General features: G+C 44.2%; 1 protein-coding gene across 2 annotated transcripts in view; it reads right to left on the bottom strand.

Moving 5' to 3' along the window:
* Positions 1-26,347, bottom strand: part of CFAP97 (cilia and flagella associated protein 97) — a 209,471-nt gene that overhangs the window by 174,226 nt on the left and 8,898 nt on the right. The window contains exon 2 of one of the 2 annotated variants that reach the window (XM_069199632.1): positions 8,318-8,524. The exons of the other annotated variant lie outside the window; for it this stretch is intronic. The gene's annotated coding sequence lies outside the window, so the exon portion shown is untranslated. The remainder of the gene's footprint in view (positions 1-8,317; positions 8,525-26,347) is intronic. 2 annotated transcript variants of the gene reach the window in all.

Genomic DNA, 26,347 nt, shown 5'->3' on the forward strand with positions numbered 1-26,347 from the left:
ACTCCAGGCAGTCGAATGACATTTTGGCATCCAACGCCATCAGGGCCGCATGATTTGCCTGGGGGTCAGCTGTCAAGTGTAGCACCCCGTACAGGCGCCGGAGGTTGAGTTGCATACTCCTGTCTGGCATAAACCCAGACTGGTCCGGGTGCACCAGGGATTGGAGGACCCCTCGGAGTCTGCTTTCCAAGACCTTGGCCAAAACCTTTGCCTCCATATTTAATAAAGATATAGGCCTGTATGAACTTCAAACCATTGGGGGCTTACCTTCCTCATGTATCAGTAAACGTTGCAGCTCTTTGATCTCCTGGTAAGTAACTTATCTGCTGGTAAGGGCCTTCCTAAACATCTCTAGCAGTGGGCCAGTAATTATATTAGCCAGTCCTTTTTACAGTTCAACTGGGATCCCGTTTGGGCCTGGGGCCTTCCCTGATTGTAGGTCCTGCAAGGCACGAGCCACCTCTTCTTCCGTTGTGTCACCCTCCAGTGCGTCTGTCTGCACCCCCCCCCCCCCCCCAATAGCACCTGCAGAGGAGTATCCCTAAAGAAATCAGTACAGTACTCTGTGGACATGGTCGTCCTGGAGGTGTACAGGTCCTCATAGAAACCTGCAAAGGTCTCTGCTATGGTTGCACCCATTGTCTGCTAACACTTTCCAAGTTTTCTACCTTTAGCATCCATGAGTGCTCCCTGTCCCTGCGCTCCAGCCACACCAGGAATTTGCTGGCTTTATCGCCAACCTCGTACAGTCGGTGGTGGGCTGGGACAGCATAATTCCTGGCATGATTTTCTGCCAGAGACCTCCCTTCCAGCTGTTTTAATTCCAGTTTACCTCGGTCCTCCAAGTTCCTGAGGAGAGGGCTACCACCTCCAATCTCACAACATCTCTCTCAATGGCTGTGCAGTCCAGCCGTGATTCTTTCTTGGCCGCCCCAATTAGTGCTTGGTCCTGTCCCCTCAGGACTGCCTTGAAGGCTTCCCATAGCGTGCATGCTGAGGGCACCGAATCCCGATTTTCCTTAAAGTAGAGATCCGCCTCCTATTTTAGTCTGTCTCTGGTCCCCTTATCCCACAGGCAGCTCGGTAGCGTGAAGCCCCTCATGGGTCCAGTCAATGTGACCCCAACTGGGGAGTGGTGCGAGATCTCCCTCGCTTGGATAACACCATCCCGGAACCGGGGAGCGTGAGCACTCAGTGTGAAAATGTAGTCCAGTCGGGAGAAGCTCCAATGAGTCGCAGAGAAATATCTGTATTGTGTCGTGTGGGGGCTGCCCTCCCTCCACAGATTGATCAAGCCCAGCGCCCTGGCGAACTGGGAAAGCAGTCCACCTGCTCTGTTATCTGGGCCCCCGGACCCGACTACCCCTACATCCAAAGTTAAGTTTAAGTTGCCCCCCAAGACTCCCGGAGGCAACCCCAGTAACAGTTCCCCAATCTCCAGGAGTGTAGCCTCTTGTAAGCGACGGGGGAGATACAAGGAGCAAATGTTTAGAGTGGTTCCCTTCAAGTTCCCGATAGCGCCACATACTGTCCGTTATTGTCATACCATAACCAATGTGTGATGAGGGCTACTGATTTTTTAATTAGTATGCCCATGCCCCTGGAGTCAGTGGTGTATCCTGTGTGTGCACTGAACATACAGTCAAATTTATCAAGTGCCTTATAGTAATTCCCTCGGAGATGTGTCTCCTGAAGCAGAACAATGTCCGGACCGTGGCGCTTTATATGTTGCAAGACCAGCATACGCTTAATCTTGCTATCAAGACCATTAACATTCCAGGACCATATGGTCCAAGTTTGTAAAAGACCCCCATCTGCAGGTATTGTATCGCTGCTGGGGCCAGATTTGAAGCCCCAACGGCATTCTCTCCCTCTCCCTGACATGGATCCTCGCCGCTCCCAAAAGTGCTGGGCCAACCCAAAATGCCCACAAACTAGGCTAAAAAAAACAGACCTTTTCTCAATAACTCCAACAGTAAGACTCATTCCCACAACTCCCCTCCTCCACCAGCAACCTTTCTTTATTGGTTCGTTACTATCCACCACCCCAACTCGCAGAGCACCTGTTGCTCTAAATAAACCATGTCACGATGGGGGGCGTCACCGCCTATACAGTATTAATCAACAGAAGTAATCTAGGCAAATGTCTGATGTCTCCCCGCATATGTCGACTACTTATCTTGCCCTTGGTCGCTATCTACCAAAGGTTTCCCTGGGTGCTTCTCTCTTTCTCCCCCTAAACAGGGGACTTTTAGTCCAACAGGAGCCTCAGACCTCTCGGGTAGTTCCCTAGTGACTTTCAGTCTTCTGTATGTGAGAGGTGCCTCCAGCCCAGCTTAGTCTGTGCGGCTCCTTCTGTCCCATTAGGACAGGGCTTCAATCGATCTCCCTGCTTCTTTCCCATTGTTCTTCAGCCAGTCCCACACCTCCTCTGGGGACCCGAAGTACCAGGTCTTGCCATCAACCACCACTCAGAGTTTGGCTGGAAAGAGCATCATGTACTTCAGGGCCCTGGTCTTCAGCGCTTTTTTACCTTCCTCAAAATTCTTCCGTTGATGTTGTGCGTGGAGAGTGAAGTCAGGATAGAAGCGAATGAAGGAATTGTCCTGTTTTAAGTCCCAAAATGATCTGGCCACCTTCAGGATGCCATCTCGGTCCCTGTAGTTCAGGATCCTGGATACTATCATGTGCGGCGGTCCCCTGGTTTTGGCGAGGGGCCTGGCACCTAGTGTGCCCTGTCCACAGAGAAACAGTTGGACAGTCATTTCTGTTAGAGTTTATTCAAGACCAAGTTCTCCACAAAGAGGTCCACACTAGGGCCTTCCATGCCCTCTGATACTCCCATCACTCGCACATTGTTTTTCCTGGACCGCCCTTCCTGGTCCTCCAGTTTGGCTTCCATCTCTGAGCTCTTTTTGGTGAGAGACCGGACCTACTCCTCCAGAAGTTTGGTGGTTGCCATCAGCCCCTGTATGCGTGTTTCTGCCCCAGCCACTTTCTCAGAGATCTTACCCATGTCTGTCCTGAGGAGATTAACGTAGATTTTGAACACATGTAGCTTCGGCTCCAAGGGTAAGATGAAGCCTCTGATGTCCTGTATGGCTGCCATGATGGTGTTCAATGAGGCCTCTCCCTTAGGCTCAGAGACTTTGCCCCGGGGTCCTGTCCCCGCACCCTGTGTTTGGCCCTCCAACACCTCCATTTACACTGTGTATCTGTCTAGGCTATTCACTTGTGTTGATTTAGGAGTGCAGCCCCTCATCATGGCCCCAGGCTCCTGCTCCTCACCTCCTGCTGCCACCTGACTAGGCCGTCTGTCTCAAATGATCTGCCCCCAGTCTGCCTCTCCCCCAATCCCTGGGGGGCTGCACCACAGCCAGTACTCCAATGCTGTTTCCCTCACGGTCCAGCCCAACACCACAAGGTTCGTCTCCACTGTCCCAAGGGGTGGCCCCTCCCCGGCTTCAGGGAAGTCACTGCCGTGCCCCTCAGTTGCCCACCTCGCTCCAGCCATTCTTTTGCAATCGGCCTTCGTGTCTCTATGCCGCAACCTGCATCTTGCAACCTTACCACCACTCCTCACAGCCGCTGTCTGGTCACACCAGCCACTACCGCACTGCAGTCGACTTACTGGGCACAACCCCGCTCCCTCCGCTGCAGGATGTCCGAAGGGATTCCTCCCCTCGCCAATCGCCGCTCTGTCTCTCCTTACCTCTCCGGCCTCTACCGTCTCACTGGCGTCTCTGCACGCCATACGCCATTTGGATGCAGGCCGCGTCGGCAGGTCGGATCCGCCTTTGTTGCAGAGGACTCGTGGAGGACCTCACTGAGGTCTCTCCTGCAGCTCCCCAGGGGCCAAGGGCACAGGCCTCTTACTGTGTCCTGTAATCTAAAGGATTATTACAGTATTTGGGGGTTATTGACACAGGCAAGAGCAATCCTAGCTTGCATCCATCTCTGCCAGCAGCAAGCTCTGCCTCGCCTCCCCTCCCCATCTCCCCTTTCCACCCCCCCCCCCGGAAATTTTTCAAAGCCACAAGACTTGACTATCTAGGCAAGGGGTGCTACATAGATGTTAAAGAGCGAGAAGTTTAAGGAAGAGCCTTGTGGCATCCCCCCTGTCCAAGAAATAGATCCTGGATAGAAAGGTGCCAATGGAAACTATTTGAGTCCTACAATTGAGGACGTTTTTGAACTAGTCAAGGGCAGATCCCTGGATACCACTCTCATGAAGACGTTGAATCAAGATGGAATGAGAGACCGTATCAAATGCCGCTGACAGGTCAAGAAGTACCAACCCTGCTGGAATTCAGGCATTCATAGGTAATCTAATTGATTCTACTACAGCTAGCGAGGCAGTTTCTGTCTATGGGAGGTTCTAAAACCTGACTGTGAGGCATCCAAAAGATGGTGGTTCTCCAAATAAGAGGTAAGCAGTTTATTAATGTAGGACTCAAGAACATTGCCCATCAAGTGATAAAGGGCTATAGTTGGCTGGATCCTTTGGTTCTGCATTGGGCTTTTTTTTTTTTTTTTAGATGGGCACAACAGTTTTCCACTCTCGCAGAACAACAGCACCTAGGGTCTGTGATCGATTACACAATGATGTGATGATAGGAGCAAGAGAAGTAACTAGGGTGGACATTACACGTGGAGGCCAGAGATCTGAGGGAGAGCCGGATTTGGCTTTAACTAACAGATGAGTGGTTCAGTGGCAGCAACCGCCATAGTGCAGTGGTGTAGAGTGAAGTGGGATGGAATAGGGTGGTGTGGGTTGGAGTGGATTGAGATAGTCTGGTGGATTACACTGGAGTCTAGTGGGGTGAATTGGATTTGGGTAGGGTGAGGTGGACTGGGTGGGGTGGATTGGAGTGGGTGGACTGGATGGGATGAGATGGACCGGGGGGATTGCATTGGGATGGACTGGAGCAGGGTAGATTCGATCTGATTGGGGTGGGTGGATTGAATTGGAGTGATAGGACTGGGGTGAGACAGACTGGATTGGGGTGGGTTGGATTGGCTTTGGGTGGGGTGGATTGGACTGGGGTGGTATGGAGTGGGGTGGATTAAATGGACTGTAATGGGTGGATTGGAGTGGGGTGGATTGAACTGGGCTGGAGTGGGGTGGACTGGGTTACAGTGAGGTGGATTTGAGTGAGGTGGATTTGAGTCGACTGAAATTGGTGTGGGTGGGATGGATGGATTGAAGTGGGTTGGACTGGGGTGGGGTGGACTGGAGTGGTGTGGATTGGAGTGTAGTAGATTGGAGTATGGTAGACTAGGGTGGGGTGGATTGGAGTGGGGTGGGTGGATTGGAGTGGTATGGACTGTAATGGGGTGGGGTGGAATGGAGTGGGCTGGATTGGAGTGAACTGGACTGGATTGATTCGGGTGGATTAGACTGGGGTGGATTAGATTGGAATAGTGTGGACTGTTTTGGATTAGAGTGGGGCAGATTAGAGTGAGGCTGATTATTTTGGAATGCAGTGGGGCAGATTTGTTGGGGGAGTGGGGGAGACTGGAGTGGAGCAGATTGTTTTGGGTTGGAGTAGGGTGAACTGGAGTGGGGTGGAGTGGACTGGGTTGAGGTGGATTGGACTGGGATAGATTGGATTAGGGTGGACTGGGGTGGAGTGGAATGGGTTGAGGTTTATTGGATTGGGATAGATTTGATTAGGGTGGATTGCAGTGGGGTTTATTGCAGTGGGGCCTACTGTTTTGGACTGGTGTGGGGCAGACTGTTTTGATTTGAATGGGTCAGATTGAAGTGGGGCAGATTGTTTTGGACTCAAGCGGGCCGGACTTGAGCAGGGCAGACTGGGGCGAGGCAGACTGGAGTGGGGTGGGTTGTTCTGGATTGGAGTGGGTCAGATTATTTTGGTCTGAAGTGAGGCAGAATGGAGTAGGGCAGATTGGACTGGGGAAAACTGTTTTGTATTGGAGTGAGGCAGATTGTTTTAGATTGGAGTGTGGGGGTGGGTTGGAGTGGGGCAGACTGGAGCAAGGCAGATGTTTTTGGATTGGGGAATGGCACATTGTTTTGGACTGGAGAGGGGGCAGCTTGGATTGGGGATGATTGGAATGGTGCAGCTTGGAATGGGGTAGACTGTTTTAGATTTAAGTTGTTTTGGAATGGAGTGGGCAGACTGTTTTGAATTGGAGCAGATTGTTTTGGATTGGAGTGTAGTGGATTGGGGTGAGTGGTTTGAATTTGTCTGGGGTCAAATAGAGTCAGTGTGGTTGACTGGACTGAGTGGGGTGAATTGGTGTGTGGTGGGGTGAATTGGATGTGCTGCACGATTATGTGCTAAAGCATGATTTCAGTAATTACACATAAGTAAGAAACTATGTCACTTTGCAATATTTAGAACGAGATAATCATCATCTGTTGAGAACAGCACCCACAAGCAAAAACAAAACATGACTGCAAAGTGAGAAAAGAAGACTTGGCAAAATAAAAGAAAGAAAATGTTGTTTGTCCAGCTCAGTCTCATGTTTGCCAGTCACATGCCCTGTTTGCAGGGACCTAGAAGTTAGAATGGAGTCCCTCAATCATGTCAGGAGCAGCGGACGGGCACTGATTGAGTTGAATCAATCCGTGCTTGGTCCCTGCTCCACAGACAGGAACGGAAATTATGCTTGGCACGCAGTGACCAATTATGAGGCTTTAAAGAAGAGTGCCACACAAGAATACAAATGGTAAGAAACAGCTTTTCAGTTAACAACAGAGTCCCGCAAGCGAGACGCACGCTCTAACATATGCTCTCACAGACTCGATCCTTATGAAAAAAAACTCACATTTTGGAAATCCGTTTTCATACACATTAAAGTGTCTCCTGCAGAATGTCAGTCGCTGATGTCTTTAAATTTTTGAAGCAACCAGTACGGATTTATAAGATTCCCTTGGGGTGTATCGGAACAGCCTGTGGGTGTTTACATGCAGGATAAATTAATCTCTACCAAAAGAGTTCAATATGGCATCCTATGTAGAGGACATGTACATTAGCGATGCCACGCAGAATACTTAAACATAAACTAAACTACTTAGGATATGAACTTTCAAAACAGAAGTGAAATGATTAGGACCTCACTTCCTAGTTAAATGTGCTACACTGCAATCCCCAACCAATGCACAAAATCTCAAAGCTTTAATGGGTTTTATAAACTTTGCCCGTACATATCTGCCTCACTATCGGGTTAGCCCGCTCTATCAGATGTTGCCCCTCTTTTTCTGACTGAAAAAAATAACATTCAAAACTCACATAAGCTTGACAAAACGACTTACTAAAAATAGAATATTTGAAAACATGAGATAACAAGCTAATTTTTGTTATCCTACTACCAAATACCACTGCTTACACATATTTACCATAAATTGAGTAACAATTCACACCAGAAGAAAACTACTGACAGCTGTACTAAGAGTCACATTTAAAAAAATAGGTTACAGCCCAGAGAAAACTGGCAATCGTAGTACCCCCAGGACTAAAACTGAGGAATTCAAAACAAATATACTTAATTCTAATGTGTTCAGTGGGCTTAAACCCACGTAGCTGCACAAGTACACTTAATATGATCTAACACTTAAGACTCAATAGTTCGAACATTATATGCAGGGGGGTTCCTGAAACACCTCACATTTTGCTCACGGGATGCTACTCTGCATTGCTTTACAGAACCAGTCAACCAAGCCAGTAGCAGACTCTAAACAGAAACACTCTTCTGCCTTTACAGCAATTAAAGGGAAATCTAAGAACTCGTATTTCTATGTTCCCACTATCGTTACAAATACTATGTGATTCAGCAGGACAGCTTCTAATATTCTACCTTCCCAGCATCAGACTTAGTCTCTTCTATCCAGGTATACAATGTGGGCTTACAATAATGGCAAAAATAAGAATTGATGGATTTCAAGAGGCAAATCAACAAAAGCTGAACAGCTATGTGAAAAATGGCGGAATGCTAACTGAGTCTGCCCCAACACACGTGCAACAGGCAATGTCACATCAGAGCTGTAGCAAACTAAATGCAAGAGTCAATGTTGATACCAAGTAGCAGTGACAACCCATAAGGAGATTAAACTAAAGTCTATCCAAAACCAAATTAAACCAATACAAATAGTTCCTGGTTGCTGTTAACTCACGAGCTTCTGCTGATTTGATCACAGCACAACTGATCCATGAAATGTCAAAGAATGTGCTACCCTTCTTAGTTGTCGGGGCAGTTCACACAGTTCATGCTGACAAAATGTCCAGCCTTTGTAGCCAAAACCACAGCTAGTTTCTTGTGATACCAAGGTCGTCTGAAGTTCACTCACCCACTCAGGCCTCAACTCAGTGGACTAGTGGCAAGGATGAATGGAATGATTATGCTTGTTGTGACACTTCAAGTATTAAGTACTGGCTCTTCATAAAATGGTGCAAGATAAATTGGGTACAGAGACAGTGAACTCCAAGCATGTGCTCCAGCAGCGGCTCCTCCGTTATGGGGGAAGACAGTCAACTCCCTGCCAACAGATGCAAACCTGAAAAATAAAATGATAATATAACATTTTTACTATCATTTTCTTTTTCTTCTGAGAGCAGAGTCTTGGGTCGGGCCAGCACTGCAACAAGCATGGCGGGGAAGTGGTGGGCACTGCTACAATCGCGCATATTGGTTTGGCCGGCTGTCTTAGGACAGCCAAACTGACATGCGCACTGATCTCTCCAACCCGAGCTGTGCTGCCAGGTGGAGAACAGCGGGCACAGGCTCCCAGCCCCAGTAGTAGCGCAAAACCAGCCCGCTCAGGCCAATGCCACTGCTTCTCTCATGTTGAGTAATAGTATTACCAGCATGAGAGCAGTGTCTTCATTGGCCATAGGGGAATCTGGGAGCCCCAGCCTATGCACTCACTAGCAGAGGAGCAGAAGAGTAACAAGGCGGCCGGCAAGATCTTTTTAGTTTTATTGTCCCCCCCACACTGCCCTATAACTTTTCCCTGATACCAGCTGCTGCTGACGTGCTCTGTTGCAGAAATTGTACACAGTGGTAGGGAGTAGAAGACAGGTTACATGGATATACTACATGCTATGATACAAATCAGTCTCGATGACATGACGCAAATAGGAACTAGATGAGGAGTTGGCATATAGAACGATACAAGGAAGCAATCCTAGAATATCCCGATAAGGTGTCAATAAATGCACACGAACACTTTAGATACCTGCTGTTTGACTACATGCAGGAGACCTACATGACACCGACGAGACTTAACAAGATACATGCAGCACATAGGATGATGTGGTACAGATGTTCACTAGTTCCTTGCACGTGGTGTGGGACTCCCCAGGAGTTGAAGGTACTGGAAAGGACATTAAAATCACTTGTCTAACTAATGACGAGTCCGATTTATTTAGTTTCAGAGTGTTATGAGTCAGACAACCCTGCAAAATGAGCTATTATCAGCAAGGGCTATTCGTAAAAGCCAGAAGCCTCTTTTGGGCCGCTAAAAAGAACAGACACACACACACAGAGCAGTTGGTTTAATGTCTCTCGGTAAGACATTTTCTGAGCGAACCCGTTTTCCGCTCTGGGGTCCTATAAGATTTTTTTTTTTTGTAAGCTCGGGAAAAAAGGCTACTTAATGTCGGCAAATACAATGAATTTCACCTTACAAAAATCCCTGGTGTAAAAAAATAAAATAAAAAAATAAATAAATAAATAAAAAATCGACCACGCTTAAAATGTTGAATCTGTCAAACACAATTAAAAAGAAACCAATTTATTTCTACGTTTGTGCCACCTTGTGGCCAAAGTCTACAATTTCACTCTACAAATGTCAGAACAGTGCATTAATTTAATCACCTGATATTAAATATTATTACTTTACCTTTCCAACTAAAATCACCCCATCCTCTCACAGGAAACACCAAGTACATAAAACCTAAAACCAACTACTAAAAATGCAAAGGTTTTTTTTATTTTTATTTTAACCTCCAAGATGGATTGTACCATGATTTTGTTTTTAGGTGGAGCCTACTAGACAGCACATGTGCTTTATGTTGATTGGCATATTGTAACTTACCAAGAACACAGAGGGGCCTAGAGACCACCTATTGCTTAGCATTGGTTAGCTTTCTTCGTCTAATTGTCCTGCTTCTTATTCGTGCCCGATGACTTCTTTAAAGTTTCTTTGAATGGCTGCTATCTCTTACTTTTTCAAACACGACTTTTTCTCTCGTGTTAAGAACTCCCCGAGAATGTGTATTTTCGAGCTGTCGCCCACGTGTACATCTCTCCCCCTGCACTTTGTGTTGCTCTCTGATGCCAGTTTACTTCTCCTCACTCTTGTGCTCCACCGTATGCTCCTCCCCGGTGCTTCCCCCATCTGCGTCCTTCGTGTATCCTTTATGTTGCTTCTCCTCAACCCCCCAATGTTGCTTCTTGGACCCTCACACCCTCCCATGCTGCTTTTTGCGTCGCCTCCAGCCCTCTTACGTTGCTTTCACGTCACCTCCCTTGTTGCTTTGACATTCCCCACCACCCTCACTGTTGTTTCCGCTACTCCACTTTAATAAAAATAAAAAATGTAAAAAATAAAACACTTGCACATTTCATTTTATATTTAGTAACTTATCCAAAGCGGAAGCGGATAGATGACTAAAAAGGAAAAAATAAAGTACCAGTGTCGTTTTGTAGGCAGCATGCGCCTCAAAACAAAATAATGGAGGAGTCGGGGGTCAAAGGATTTTTTTTTTTTTTTTAATCTTTATCCATGTTGCACAGCATCACGGATAATGCGCAGAAAGTTTAAAAACCATTGGCAAACCCAATGGGTCACAAAAGTGAGATCCATTTGCTTTACAATTGCTTGTTGTTTTCTGCAACTTACTTGACAGCCATACTAATTAGGGATACACTATTTATTCCATAGAAACCTTCAAACGCAGTGACATGAACAAATACGTGCTTGTCAAAAAATATAAATTCAACCATCCCAGTCCTTAAGAATGCAGTTGGACACCCCAAGAATCATGCAGAAACTTGAAAAGGAAGACACAGAAAAAATATAATCTACAACTACAGCAATATACGACAAAACCATAATAAATCTTGTGTTTTCAAACCATTTACTATCCTACAACCAAGCATTCCCTGAACAGTGTAAATAATTTAGCAGGCTTTTATATATATTTTTATTGAGATTTTGGACTATGTACAAACATTTTAGAGGCCCAAACTTGACAAACTGCATGTGTTCAGGTCACCCTTGCAGCGATAACATACAAATGTCCATTTTCCATCACAGTTAAACTCTGCTAGTTTAAACTCCCCTCACGTTTGTTCCATACAGTCGAAGGCCATGGGGACATAACTATGTGAACTAGGAGTTTAACCATTCATTGTCCCTATTGGTATGCGCTGTGAGCCCCAGGTTCAGGGCATTTTGTTGGTCAGTGTCTATCGTGACTGATATGGTTGCAGTGCCTGAGGGGAAAAGCAGTGCGTTTTAACTCAAGCTACCATCCATGAGGTGTTGCGCGGCAGGGTGATAGGTATCTGCTGCCAAACCCGTAGTGGCATAGTGGCCGCATGCTCCACGCTCTCTGAAATGCAGTAAGCATTTCTAATCAGCTGTCAACCCTGCTTAGGCCCCTGGATTCCTCTAATTGCAATGCGGTTCCCTCCGTCATTGCCCACGTGATAACATCCGCCCGCCATCTAATGTGTGGTGGCCCCTGTGGACTCTTCCAGTGGCAGGCTATGTCTCTACGCCCAGTGCAAGATCCAGGAACCTATTCCCTACTCTGTCACTGCCGGAGGGCAAAACAGCTCGTAGGCAAATTTCTCCTTTTGCCCCAAGTTCATTTTACGAAGGTAGATTCCCAAGTCCGCTAAATGTGGCGATGTGCGGGCACTGTCACACATGTGGGCAAGGTCCATGCCCAGGTGTTGACAACATGGGTCTGGATGTGTAGCATCACGTTGAGCCTGTGTGGGGTGAGGTAAGTCATATATAATAATTTAATTATGTATATTTATATTGCTTGTTCCTCGTCCGTGTATAGGACTGCTCCGACGTCTGAGCCCACTCCTCGTCTCTCAGGTGCCTGACCAGCAGTCCCTCCAAGGGCTCTTAGACACAAGGCAAACTATCAATGTGCGATGCCAGTAGCAACTTGTACAGCGAGGCAGTCTATGGCCATCTCCAAATGTAAGCAACGCTTGTAGTGTGTCGTCCGTGTAAGGTTCTAGCTCTATGTCTCTTAGCATGGTGCACAATGATTTTTTGACCATTCCATGTGTCAGGAACTGCTCCCCAGGGAGCCCTTGTCCAACTACAAAGCTACCCCTGCTCCTGAGAGTACCCTCTTTATAAGGGTCCCCCTGGGTGGTGAGGCCTGCATCAGTCCATTCCTCTAGCCTCCCTGCCGTGAAGGACATTCCCCTAAGCACTGGTATTCACACTAAGAGCAGGGCCAAGTGCATAAGTGTGACCTCCCTCAACCCTGCGAATGGCCCAACCCCTGACCAGGATCCAGGGCCTGTGAATCCGCCCTGGTTTAGCTCCCACCATAAAGGGCCACTAAGGACCCTTCCGCCTCTGCTCTCTGAACTCACCCAACTCCTGCATATTCCTGCCTGCCAACCATTGTAGCTGTGCCGCCAGATAATATTTCTCACAGTCTGAATTCCAGGTTTCCCTATCGAGTTGGCCGCTGCAGCACATGGAGTGCTACCCTGCGATTGCTCCCGTTCCAGATGAGTTCCCACACAAGGGGGATGAAAGAGCTGAAACATTTTTGCAGGACCAATGTATAGCTAGATTGGCAAAATAATACAGTACTAAGGGCAGCATGATCATTCTAGTAAGGGCAATCCGTGCCAAGGTAGGCAGCTGCAATGTGTGACAGAACATCACACAAACCCCTCCCAGATTGCCCTCCCTCATGTCCGCATCGGAGTGGTAAACATTGCTCCCATCGAATTGATGCTCCCTGGATTGCCGCCAGGAGCTTCAGCTGGTCATGGCCAATAGGAAAGGTGCAGGTATTGTGCCAGTTTGTGCACAGCCCCACAGCCGACCCAGCTCCCCAGAGGCGGGCCACGCTCCACTGTATTCCTCCAAAGAGATTCCCGAGGTAGAGCACAGAGGGAGATCATGTGCTCTCTGCCTCTGAATGGTACCCCAGGCCTAGGCCATCTGCCATGAGCATTTCTGCGAAGGGCTCTACCACCATGGCAAACAGCAGCAGAGACAAGGGGCATCCCAGGTAGACAGTGGAATCTGCTTCCCTGAGTGCCCTGCACAGTCTCCCGATGTTGTACGACGTGTTGCGTTGCGTAATGAAGCCATCCTGGTCTGAGTGCATAAGGTGCTGCATATGTTGGGCAGCAGGCTAGCGGCTAGAACTTTGCTCAGAATTTGATAGTCCAATTAGTCAATCCAAATTCAGCACGGAGAGCAGTCTGTTGGCCGCTGCCTCTGGTCACTGATCCACTGACTTAGATGTGGACACAATGAGAGCCTCTCTAAAGATATCTGGCAAGGAGCCACTCTGCAGAGCCCCAGCATACACTTCATCTAACTTTGGGGCCAGTAGTTGTGCATGTGTCTGACTGAACTACGCAGGAAGGCTAATTGTTCCCGATGTCCTTCCACGTGCAAGCTCCTTGATAGCAACCCTCGGTGACCAGTTCCCCCAGAACCTCCTGGTCAGGTGCGTTAAGATGCGGAATCGGTGCACAGTCTAGTTACTTCACCTCCCCAACCACATCTGAAGAGGAATGCAGCTCCCTATAATGTTGCCTGAACACTTCCTGTATCACTGTCTCTGAAAGTAGAAAGTTGTGCCCACCCAGACCGTTATACTCGTTAAAAGGTCTTCCCTGGTCCATGGGTTGCACTAGCCAGAAAAGTAATCTGCCTGCCCTGAAGAACTTATCAGGTTAATGAAAACAGACGACAACAACATTATTGTTGGAGATCAAAATCCATTGAAACAGTAAAAAAAAAAAAAAGAAAAAGAGAGCATGCACACGACACAACCCAACATAATACATCTCACCACCAACACACAAGAAAGGTACTACCATTAACCATGTATTCGCTCAAATACGTTTATATCTTCAGGCAACCCACTGGTGCTAGATTGGTCAGACAACCATGTCATTTTCTTCCAAATGATGGCAAAAAATTGCAACCTAAAAAAAAAAAACTCCTGATAAAAATCTAGAAAATAAATTTAAAGGACATAGCAGTTCAGAAATTGTCTGGTCATCTTAAAATCAATGATACCTTTACTAATCTGTCAAACATGGTTGACACCATCAAAAACTACTACAGTGAAGCAACAAAAGACCATCTAAAAAACTGTGGTCCATTCGATCTAAAATTCATTAAAAAAATTTTTTAAAAAACTGTACATCATAGTACTCCAAAGACCTCAAAACATCGAAAGAAGGGCCAGGAAACTGGAAATGATCAGCTGAAGTTTTAGCAACCCCAAAATAACAAAGGAATATCAACATAAACCTCACACGTACAATAAAGCCAGTAGGTCTGGCGTTGCCAGCTACCCTTTTAGCTTTTAGCTTTTAGTTGAGTTTAGTAATGGTGTTTGTGGAACTTTAGTTTTGGGGAAGTGCCGGGCCCTCCACAATCTTAACACAAAAACACACAGTAGTTAAAAGCAAAAACATTATTGATCTCAATAAGCGCACCTTACCACATTAGTGTACAGCAGTGAAATGACCTACTGTGTGTGCAGTTGTACTCTATAAGAAAGAGCAGAATGATGTCACTCACAATGATGTTAACAAATGGTTCAAGTGGGCTGACGCACTGCTCCATGCTGTATGCTATCATGGGTGTAAGAAAATTGTGAATGATGCAACAAGAGACCAATGGATGAAGAGGTAGGGCTGACAACACACCAGTTTAAGTAAGCATAGTATAAATATATATTTTAGTAAAATGAAATGCCTTGGCTAATGCCATATCTATAAACCAAGTACTTCCTGACAAAAACTACAGGAAGCTACCAACTGTTCCAAAATGCTCTTCAGCATAATAGAACACTGTCTGAAACCCACCACAACTTTAAAAGTCCCTATAATTTTTTTTTTTTTTTAAATCACAGCTCACACAAGTCTTAACAATATTGGTATCCTTTTTACCCACAAACAAATCTCAAAAAAACATGTCACTTTTGTCAACAAACTCTAAATCTAAGACATCATACAAAATTTCCACTATCAACCTATTTTTCTTACACTAAAGACACAATGACTGTATCACTACTTAAAAAAAAAAAAAAAAGAAAATGCAGACAAAACAGATCTTCTCTAATACTCTGGATATTCAACGGTTCACTTGAGGAAGGAGTTTTCCTATCATTCTGAAAACAAACAATTTATCAAGACGCCAAGCACAAACCTCACTTGACTTGAAATCCTCAGATCAGTCTCTGACAACCATACTTTAGCAAAGCCATCAACAAAGCTCCTGCAAGACAAAAACTAAAACACATTATCATGAACACCCTATTTAATCACTACCAATCTGGATTGTGTTCAAATACATTATAACAACGGTTACAACGCAGATAATAGTAATACCTTGTATATGCTAGACTATGATGACATCTGCGTCTTGGTACTTCGAGCTTTCAGCAGCGTTAAACATCCTACATCACCACTCACTGTATTACGTTATGGAAGTAAAAGGAACTGTGCTAAATGGTTTACATCATTCCTTTCCTCAAGAGCCCAATTTTTAAAACTGGATTCTTTTGAACCCTGTAAAATTGGAACCTCACAAGGTTCAATCATTTTCCCCTATTAAACTTACCTCAATACTTCAAGAAAGATCCATCCATCTACGCCAATGATGCCCAGTGGTGTTTGTGTATGTTGGACCCCTCTAGTATCAAACTTACAAATCTTATTATAGAAACTCAAAGAATAGATGTATTCCCTCCTCTAAAAATTAATCCTACAAGTACTGAATTAATTCTACTCCAGTACAAAAATGGCTTACTCATAACATCCCTTGGCATTTCCTCTTCTTTAGTTCCACACATGAAGTCTCTTGGCTTTTTCATACACAAACGCCTAACAAACCTAGTCTGACTCCTTTTTACTCTATCTACCTAGGAGACAAAAGGCTTTAAACCCTCACTCAGACTTCAGAAATGTGGCAGTGTCCCTCATTCCCAATTCTTTAGACGGAGGAAATGCAGTCCTAGCTAAAACCTCTACTGTCCCTCTTGAGCTATGCTCCTTATTGCCGCCAGACTCATTACAGGTAACAAATAAAAAAAAAAAATCAAATGATATCATACCGACGTTTCAACTAAATCAATTAGTGAGCACTCCGACACATAATAAAGGTCATATTTTAGACCCAATGTTTAAAAAATGCGGAGAGCATGGCAGTCTAGTCCCCTGTACAAACAGTTTGGGCACAGTTTGGACAGACCATTATTTGGTTCCTTTATCCATTCCCATACCATCAGAAGCTCTACCTAACGTTATTGTGACTTATAAATCCCATCAATGGTCCAAATTAAATACAGCCTGCTGGGAACAGGCCTTAGCACTCAGATCCTCGTCTAACAGTTGTTGGAGAGAAATAACGTCTCGCTGTTCTACAGTGAGCTAAACGACTGGGTCAACAAGGCATTAGATTAAGTTGTCCCCATCAAAACTAGCAAAAGGGCTAGACCAGTGGATAAGATGAACTGGTTCTCACAGGGAACAAAACAACAACAAAAAAGAAGTGTAAGGTCAAAGAAAGGCGGTGAAGAAGGGGTTATGATGCGACAGAGAGACTCATTTACAAAGCTTAGGTAAAAAAAATATCAACATGCCATTCAAAGAGCACGGATACATGATTTTGCTAGTAGGATTAGCTCATCTTCTAATTCTTCAAAATAAATCTACCAGATTGTAAAATCTTTTTTTAAAGCAACCCCCGAAGAGGTAGGTCCACCACCCTTGAAAGAGCGCAGTGAGTTATTGGCGATCCGCTTCCTTGGGAAAATGAGTAGCAATTATGATTCGCTGGTGTCCAGATTGGAGGACAACCTGGATGGGGAATGTGGCATAAAACCTCAGGGATTTAGACTCTCGGAGTTCCTTCAATTGAACAAAGAGGAGTTTGCAAGTGTGGCAAGATGGGTTACATCAGGCTCGCCATTAGATCAAGCCTCCACAGACATCTTACTGAAGAGCTGGGATGCAATGTTGTCTGCACTGACAGATCTTTATAATCTATCTCTGAAATCGGGCAGGTACATTCTGATTGGAATCATGCAATTATCCGTCCCCTACTTAAGAAACCTTCATTAGATCCTAAAGAAGTGGAGGATTACAGGCCCATATCCCTACATCCAGGACCGAGTAAGATCTTGGAAAAGATTATCAACAAGACGTTATCAGCTTTTTTAAAAAGCTAATAACATCCTCCACCCGACCCAGACAGGCTTCCAGGCAGACCATAGTACTGCAACTGCGGTTTTGAGAGCAACAGAAAACGTTAAACTGGCCCTTGACCAGGGTGGATTGGCAGCACTCATACTCCTCGACCTGAGCACTGCCTTAGATATGGTATCCCATGTATCTTACTGCAACGCCTCGAGGGAATAGGGATCACCGGAATCGCATTAAAATGGCTTGCCTCCTTTCTGAGCGAGAGAAGTTTCCAAGTCAGTGAGGGATCATATTACTCCCCCATTCAACAGCTGAAATGTGGAGTTCCACAGGGTTCATCATTAAGATCCACACTCTTTAACGTCCATGTTCGCCCACTGTCAGATGTCACTGGGGTCTTTGGGTTTACTATGGTTTTCTACGTAGATGATACTCAGTTGATAGTCACACTATCCCCTGATACCATGGCTACCTCTGAAAAAAAAAAAACAGTTGTCTGGAGAGGGTAGCTAAATGGATGGCGGACAGCTGTCTAAAATTAAATGGAAAGAAAACGGAGGTAAGGGTGGTAGGTAACAAGCCATCCCTCTCGCAACAAATCAGCTGGCCCATTGTGCTAGGGGACCGCCCAACACCTAAAACAGGGGTAAAAAGCCTGGGTTTTATTTTAGATAGTCAGCTTTCTATGGCTTCTCAGACGAACAAGATTGCTGGGACCTATTTTGGTATTTTTAGAGTGCTCAGGAATACCCTGAAATGGCTCACGGTGGAGTCCAAAAGAACTGTTATCCAGGGGTTAATACTATGGCAATTCGGTTTGCTTAGGCAGCCAAAAGGGGTTAAGAGAAAACTTCAAGTTATCCAGTACGCTGCAGCGCGGACTCTCCTGGGGATTCCCAAATCACAGCCAGCAAGTGAAGCACTCAGAACTCTTCATTGGCTGCCTATAAGCAGCAGAGTCCAGATCAAGGTACTCTGCTTGGTTCACTGTATCAAACATAAGTGGTCCCCCAAATCCTCCACCAACGAATTAAACCCTACCTACCTAATAGGACCCTTAGACCCGGCTCAATGGATTTTCTAGTCACACCCAGGATAAAAAGATCTAGGTGTGGCGGTCAATCATTCTCATTTTGGCTCCCAAGCTGGGGAACTCGCTTCCTGTGAAGCTGAGAGGCGAAAACAACGTGTTGCACTTTAAGAAACAGATAAAAACCTATCTTTTTCCCCTTTAGAAGATATGCTTGTTGCTCACTGGTACCCTTCAGGGCTAGGAAGCCCGGTTCAGGGTTCCCATGCGCTTTACAAATTTGGTGCAATTGTAACCCATCTGGGAAAGATTATTGGCTTCCACTCGAAGAAGACATTCAGTTCAAAGTTGCATATATAACCAACAAAACTATCAACAATGCATTGCTGTCCAACGTCTAAGAAAAACTGCAATTCATGAGTGGTAAACTTAATGAACAAGGACAGACTGATTCTCGCGTGACCGCCATGCAGTTTTTTTAATTAATAATTTTACAACAAATGTTACAGTGATATTTCCAATGATGTTATTAAAGATGTGCTGCTATATTTATCAGTGCATGGCAAGGACGCTAGATATAGTTACCTTACGGCATGAGTTATAACCTGAAATAACTAACTGCTGAATTGCTAAGGTTTTGTACAAGTAAATTCAGACCTATAATGTCCCTGTAACCTTTGTTTTTTAAGTGAATTTATATGTTTTTTTTAAATTCTATTTCCTAAATTTGACGTCCCTGTAACCTTTGTTTTTTTCCAGGTAATTTTTATGTTTTTTTTTTTACGTAACGTAATTTTCATTACTATACGTTAATCTAACCATCGCCGCGCACAGTGGCCAACCCCCTATAACCACCCAACCTTGTACCACGCACAGCCAAAGGCAGTACACAGTGGGGTTGGCCGCAGGCTCTGGCCTGCCACCAGACCTTGCGACCAACACCCCATAACCACCCAATCCCACACTGTACATGGCCTTTGGCCATGTGCAGTGGGTGTTGGCCACAGGTGTGCGTGCCCCCACTCACCCAGCCAATTTTGGACCCAGGGAAATGACTACAGAAACACATATAGTTGAACCCTCAACCTTCGGTGTACGGGTCTGAGACTTTAACCACTAGGCAAAAATTGACTCTTTAGCATGTGGTGTCCAGATTTAGCTAAGACACTGAACCCAAAGATTTTTGAGTGGAAAACGTCTTCAATGATACAACACTAGGAATGCTTAATAGTCAAAACACTGGCAAATACATAGACACACTGGCATGAGATACAATGATTTGAACCTTCAGCCTACTGACAGTCCAAGAGATTCCCCTATTAGGCCAAAAGTGACCCTGTTCTGCTGTGCCTCAAAACTTAAGTATGTCATCTAGCAAAACATGTTGCTAGAGTGACGCACTGAAGTCATTGCATGGAGTTACCACAGCAAAAACAATCTCTCTCTCTTCCATCCCATTATTGGATGGAAGAGAGATAAAGCAAGAGAGAGAGAGAGAGTGACAGGACTGCAGGGGAGCATCAAGGCCCCCCACAGTCCTAGCCGGCTCTCTGCATCATGTGGGAGCCAGCATTGTTCCCAAAAACAAGGAACTGTTTTAAATAGCAGCTCCCTGCTTGGGTGAGCAATGTTTTAATCTATTCCCCTGCACGCATATTTACGTGCATGGAAACAGATGAAAACTCCACTTTCTGCAACTGAGAGCTGTTTGACACAAAGTAGAACGTTTGCTCCAACTTGGTGGGAGCTGTCAAAGCTCCCACCAAGTGAGAGCAAACAGCTATGTCCCGGGGGTGAGCACCCCGGGACATAGCAGGAGCTGGCCCTGGGGGATGGCGGTCCACAGGGCCATCTATGGCTCCTCAAGGGAGGGGGGGGCCGCGCAGTCACATCTCAATGTAAAATAGCCCCAGCGAGGTGGTGGTCCTTGGGGCTACGCAACCGATCCCCTTTGGAGGAGGTGGTGGTGGTCCCTGGGACAGCGGGGGGCTCCACCCCACGCACAACTGTATGTTTGACCCTGGGAGGTGGTGGTCCCTGGGGGTTGGAGGGTGCATGCCCTCGCACTCATTTTGTTTAAAGGTTCAGGGAGGTGGTGGTCCCAGGGGCTGCAGGGGCAGCTATAATTAGGACCATATTTCCATAGAAAAAGCATTTTTTTCTTGCTTATATCTTTGGCGCCGTTTCACAAATTGTCACAAAATTTCCCCAGAAATATTGTGCCAGTGATTTTTGTTGCACATGGAAAGAAACGGGGTGTTCCGTCAAGCGGGGGCTGAGGAAAAAAAAAAGGAGTGGGTGTAAAAAAAAAAGTTGGGTTTCCCATTTTAATTCCCATAGGAGTTTTGAATACAACTACTGCCCGAACAGCTGGATGAAATTACACCAAAACTGGCAGAAATCTAGATTTTGGTCCACAGATTACACTTTTTAAATTTGATGTCAATCCATTCAGTAGAAGAAACTAAAGGAAATTCAAATTTGTATATCTGTGCGGAGCTTAAGTACAGATCTCATAATGAGATCTGATCGGCTGTCAGCACTTAAACCAAGAAGTACTGGTTGTTATCTTGGGACCAATATACATGATAGCACCCCATCGAAATGCATTGTAGTGAATAGCAGGTTTTGAGGGTCACAAAAAGGATAACATATAAAGGGTGAGAACAAATGTTAGTTACAATATAAATCATGTTGATGGTACCATACTCATTTTAGGAATTGTGGTGTGTTCTAAGGTCATTTCATGAATCATGGTTGAAAGAAAACTGTTTTCTCATGATTTTCCCATAGAGGTGATGGAAGGTGCTCCAGAAGCTAAAATGAGATCATATTCTCTGTACAGTCACACTATCTTTCTCAGTCATATGAGAATGAAGTCAAACATTCTCAGTAAAACCTGTACTTCCAACAGGAGCAGGCTGTCAGTTGATTCCCTTGTGTTCTACTGCAGCCTCCCAGTGTGTTCTAAAGAACAACTACAGCGCTAACAGTTTTACTTATGACAAAAGTGTGGCACACCCGAAGCCATCTTGGAGTCAAACTGGTAAAACTTAAAACATTTAATTTAGAAAGGAACGAAATGAGGGAGTTAATTTTGTCATATAAATTATGGTTAGTGCTGTAGGGGAAACAGCCTTTAAAATGAAGGCTGTACCCCGCATGCTGACAACGAATATCCCTTTACCACGCATGCCATTACAACAAATGTTGTTATAAAGGAATGAATGGTAAAGGCATGTATTTTCGTTGTAAAGGTTTTACAAGAAAGTATTAAGTAAAGAAATATATATGTTTATCTCTCTATGGGAAAGTCATTTTTAGGGTGGGAACGGGTTATTGTGTGGTTAGGGTAATTTTAGGGTTAAGGGTAGGTATGGATTTTTGGGTGGCAAGGGACTTTTTAGCGTTTAGGGTGGTGTGGGTTTTTGGGTGGCAAGGGTAATTTTAGGGTTAAGGGTAGGTATGGATTTTTGGGTGGCAAGGGACTTTTTAGCGTTTAGGGTGGGTAGGGGTTTTTGAGTGGTAAGGGAATCTTTAGGGGTTAGGGTAAGTATGGGGTTTTGGGTAACAAGGGATTTTTTAGGATGTGTATTAGAGGTGGTTGGATTAACTTATAGTAATTAAAATGTTAAAAAATATAGAAATTCACTGAAAAAAAAAAAAAATAGTTTACAGGGACATTATAGTTCGGAAATAGAATTTAAAAAAACATAGAAATTCATTTAAAAAACCAACAGTTACAGGAACGTTATAGTTAAGCTCACACTTTAAGTGTACAAAACCATACAGCTATTAGAGTTAGGGTTCCTTCTATTAACTCTAACTCATATATATATATATCCCCATATCATAGGCATTTTGAAAGAACAACTCATTGATTTGATTGTTTGTGTTATGTTCCTACTCACTTTGCTAGTTTCTTTCTAAACTGCAATAGGCCAGGCTAGCAGGAGAGGGCGCTTCATCCTCTCCATTTATTGCTCGTACGTCTTTTACTATAGATTAGAACACTAAAATGTTGAGAGCGTCACTGAAGACAATGGAGTCGCTCCAGGCTTATATGGCTGGTATAAGACCGGAGTGGCAACATTCCAATGTTTGTCTTCATGTTTCTCCCTTTTCAATTTAGAATATTAGATCCTTAGTCGATGGAATGTTCTAATAGCATTATAGCCCTTCTGCTTCCGGCTATTGCAGTTGTTAAAGACCCTCTCCCTCTCTATAAGCCCTTGCCTGCAGCAAATCATGTTCAGCACCTTTAATAACTGGTATAGCCCTAGGCAGCGGGCAACAAGGCTATGTTGCTCAAGCATGTATGCAACATAAGTCCACCAGCTTGCTCTTATTCAGTGTCAGTGCGAATACTGTTCTGAACTCACTACAGGATGCCTCAAATTGAGTGGCTGGTCTCTATGAAAGAGATACAGATTTATAAATTTTCCTCTTATGTGCACGCTCTGATGGGGCACAACTGAACATTTTTCGGTCTAGACAGTTCGTGCCCTGGAAGAAAGGCGCCATCTCACAGCTGACCCATTAACAATAACACATCCGCATATTTTGCCAAATCTCCATTGAAGGCTGTAAACTCTTGTAAAGTTTTGTTTTTTTCCAGCTAGCATCTTTATGTCTAATGCTTCAAACTTCGCTGTTGGAGTTCTAGTATGCCTTATACGTCTTTGGCATTAAATGATGTCAGACCTACGTTTCACTTGCTCAAAGTCCTACTTTCCATAAAAGTACCTGTGTGCCTAGCTCTCTGATGGTAATCCACTCCACGACTGTGCTCCCTGAGTGCTACTTCAGTGCCCTGCAGTTTAGTGGCATTTTCTTAGTTGCAGCTTCTAAGGCAATTTTTTTGGATTTTATCAACTGCATAACCTTGTAGGAGACGCACATTTTTGCAGTCTTGAATGTCTCGCTGAAAACCTAGCTCCTCGTTTATCGATGTTTTTGCACTGAATACTTTTTCTTGACATGTCTTTAACAATTTATAAACTAATGCCTCCAACACAAATTTAAATGTGCTTCCTACTTTATTTCATGTTAATTCTTCCGCTAAATAAAAATACGATTGAATGTAGTTTTATATTTCCCCAAATAATGTGTGCTTGGTTTTGTAGTGCATTTCTAGCCATATTGCGATTTTTGGCCTTTACCCGTTGGCCAAGTGTACAAAATGCAGTGTATGAGAAAGTTCAGCTCTTCAATGATCTGATGAGTTGAAAGCTAATGGGCATTTGTGTGTGGATAATGCCTTCATTACGTAGGTTAATTAATTGTGTTGGTGTCTGTGTGGGTGCTAGTTTGACATCCAGTGGCAGTGTATTTCATCCCTTTTTCCCAGCATTCTGAGCCACCATCTCCTTTCGTAAGCCTAGTGGGAATATTAAAGTTCACTGCCATTTAATCTGATCTATGTTAGAACGTATTTGAACATTTGTTGTGTGACAAACATTGTTTGCCCTCAGACAGCTGTTAAGTAAGCCCAAGACTAGTAACTGGTCTGTCAACCTGAAGTTACCGCCTCTATGTGCCTTTTGATATTGAAGAATCTGTTTTTACATTTCACACGCACAGCATTGCAAAATCTCTTGCATTTAAAAAGAAAAAAAGAAATCCTAAAAAGGAGCTTAGAGCCCACCCATTATTTACCTTTATTTACCATTAGCTGGCTCCTACATCACTCTTGATGAATTGACAAAGCTAGTAGATTTTGCATAGGTAAAACTTATTGTCTCTGCCAATGCTTGTTCTATAATTTCTCAGGAGAAGAACTCCCTCTCCGCCATGCCCTCCAGGTTCCTTAAAGGAAATTTGGCTTCCTACCTTTACAAGAAAAGCTACCTACCTCAAATAGGATGCAAGTCTTTACATCGCACCACTTTCCATGTTCACAGCTGCCACTGCCTCCACTAATTTTCTAAATATATACATGCACCTGCTGGTTGCTGTTCTCAAGGAGATAAACATCAAGTTTCACATTAATGATGAAGACACTCAGCTAGCTGTTAGATACACTTAGGTTTATACACCATTAAGCAGCTTTTGTTCTCCTCCTTTTCACTTTCCCAACCGGTATTAAAGCTATTGAATGAAGGATGAGTGAATAGAAACTTTGCAGCAGGAGCAGAAAATGCATTTGGCCCAAATCAACCAAAATCTGTCATAACACAAACAAATGTGAAGGCAAAACTGTTAAAAACGCCAACATGAGATATTTAAATCAAGAAGAAAGCGGATACTGACAAATGACAAATGTTGACAAAACTGGAGTGGCCCACAAATTAGCACTGCATAGCTCTAACAGGTAGCAGCACACATGAACTAATGAAGCAAACTCGACAAAAAAAAATACTCTATGGAGGAAGACGTGGAAAAATGTTGGCTGTTTAAGATATTGATTTTGACTCCCCTCACCGCAAATCTCTCTGGCACTTGCCATACTAACAGAAAACTTAACATTATGCAAATGCCAACAACTTTACAACAGACATGAAATATGGCACAACATAGGTGTATTGATAGCAACGTGCCAAGAGTAGATGAGAGCTGAAGTGATAACAGATAATAACCAAGTCAGAGAATGCCAAGCACTGCTGTTCATGCCCCACTTTTGGTATTATGGACTGGATTGAAATTACATCCTTGAAGAACAGTGTAACTTGTTAATCACTTAGCCTGGCAGACAAATCCAAAATGCATTTCTGGAATTTTGATCAATGCTCATTCTTTGGTCAAGCACGGCAGAGTTGTGCAAATAACAAGTTGACCATAACACATTTCATTTCAGTGAGAAAAACATGGTTTAAGGAACATACCTCACCAGGCATAAGCCACAGCACTACTATCCAACTAGATCGTACACCAGGTTAAGCATCCCAATAAGCCAGGGGGAGGTGTAGTGTTTGTGGCTAAAAGAGCTCCTTGATAAGTTATTACAGGAATGTGAACTTTTAGCACATCAACCATTTTATCATGCACATGTTTATCTACTGCCCCCACCAGCAGGAATAGTACCACATTTTTAGTCCTTTAAGGAATTCATTTCTTTTCATGAAGCATACTCTGGCATTCTAATGAAAATGGGTGACTTTAACCTACATTTGGATAATCGTACTGACAAATGGGATTCAGAATTCATTAGGATATAACAATCTATTCAACTCAGTCCAGTGGTCACACAAACTTGTGGCCACACCTTAGACAACATGTTAGTCCAAGAAACCTTGGTCTCCTTACAAAAAATAATAGTAATAAAAAAAATAAAAAAAACTTCGGTCTTTGTAAGTACCAATCATAAAGGTGCACTTTTCAACATCAACAAATTTATCAGCCCTCCCTCCCCCAGCTTCTTCAGAAACACTTAAGAGAACGCAGTTGGTCTGAACCTAATACTTTTCAGATAATGCAATGCGTAGGCCATCTCTCTCTAGTACTGTTGCAAATATGACAGATCAATTTAATTGCTGATCAAAAATTACCTCTAATAAACCAACTAAATCTCACAGAAGCTATCCCTCGGCCTTACAGTATAATGTTGAACTTTATTCAGCAACGAGAAGTTCTGAAAAACAAGATGAACTTTGACGTCATTCATATTGTCAATAAGCCAGACAGAATTATGAAGATAAACTATGTAAATATAGGAAGCTGGTAAAACAAACTAGGTCTAATTATTACTACATTTCCATTTCCGCCTTTGTATTCGCCTATGCTCTGAAGAAATGCAACCACTGCAACACTGAATAATAAGAACCAACTAAATATATAAATAATATATAAATAAGGTGGTCAATATTCTCTTAATAAATCCATCTTACTTTTGTTTTCCTAATATAGATCCTTGGTGGAAGTCTCCAAACATCAGTCATTTTTACTTAATCAAGTCTCGGA

The sequence above is a fragment of the Pleurodeles waltl genome, chromosome 1_2, assembly GCF_031143425.1.
Source record: "Pleurodeles waltl isolate 20211129_DDA chromosome 1_2, aPleWal1.hap1.20221129, whole genome shotgun sequence".
NCBI lineage: Eukaryota > Metazoa > Chordata > Amphibia > Caudata > Salamandridae > Pleurodeles > Pleurodeles waltl.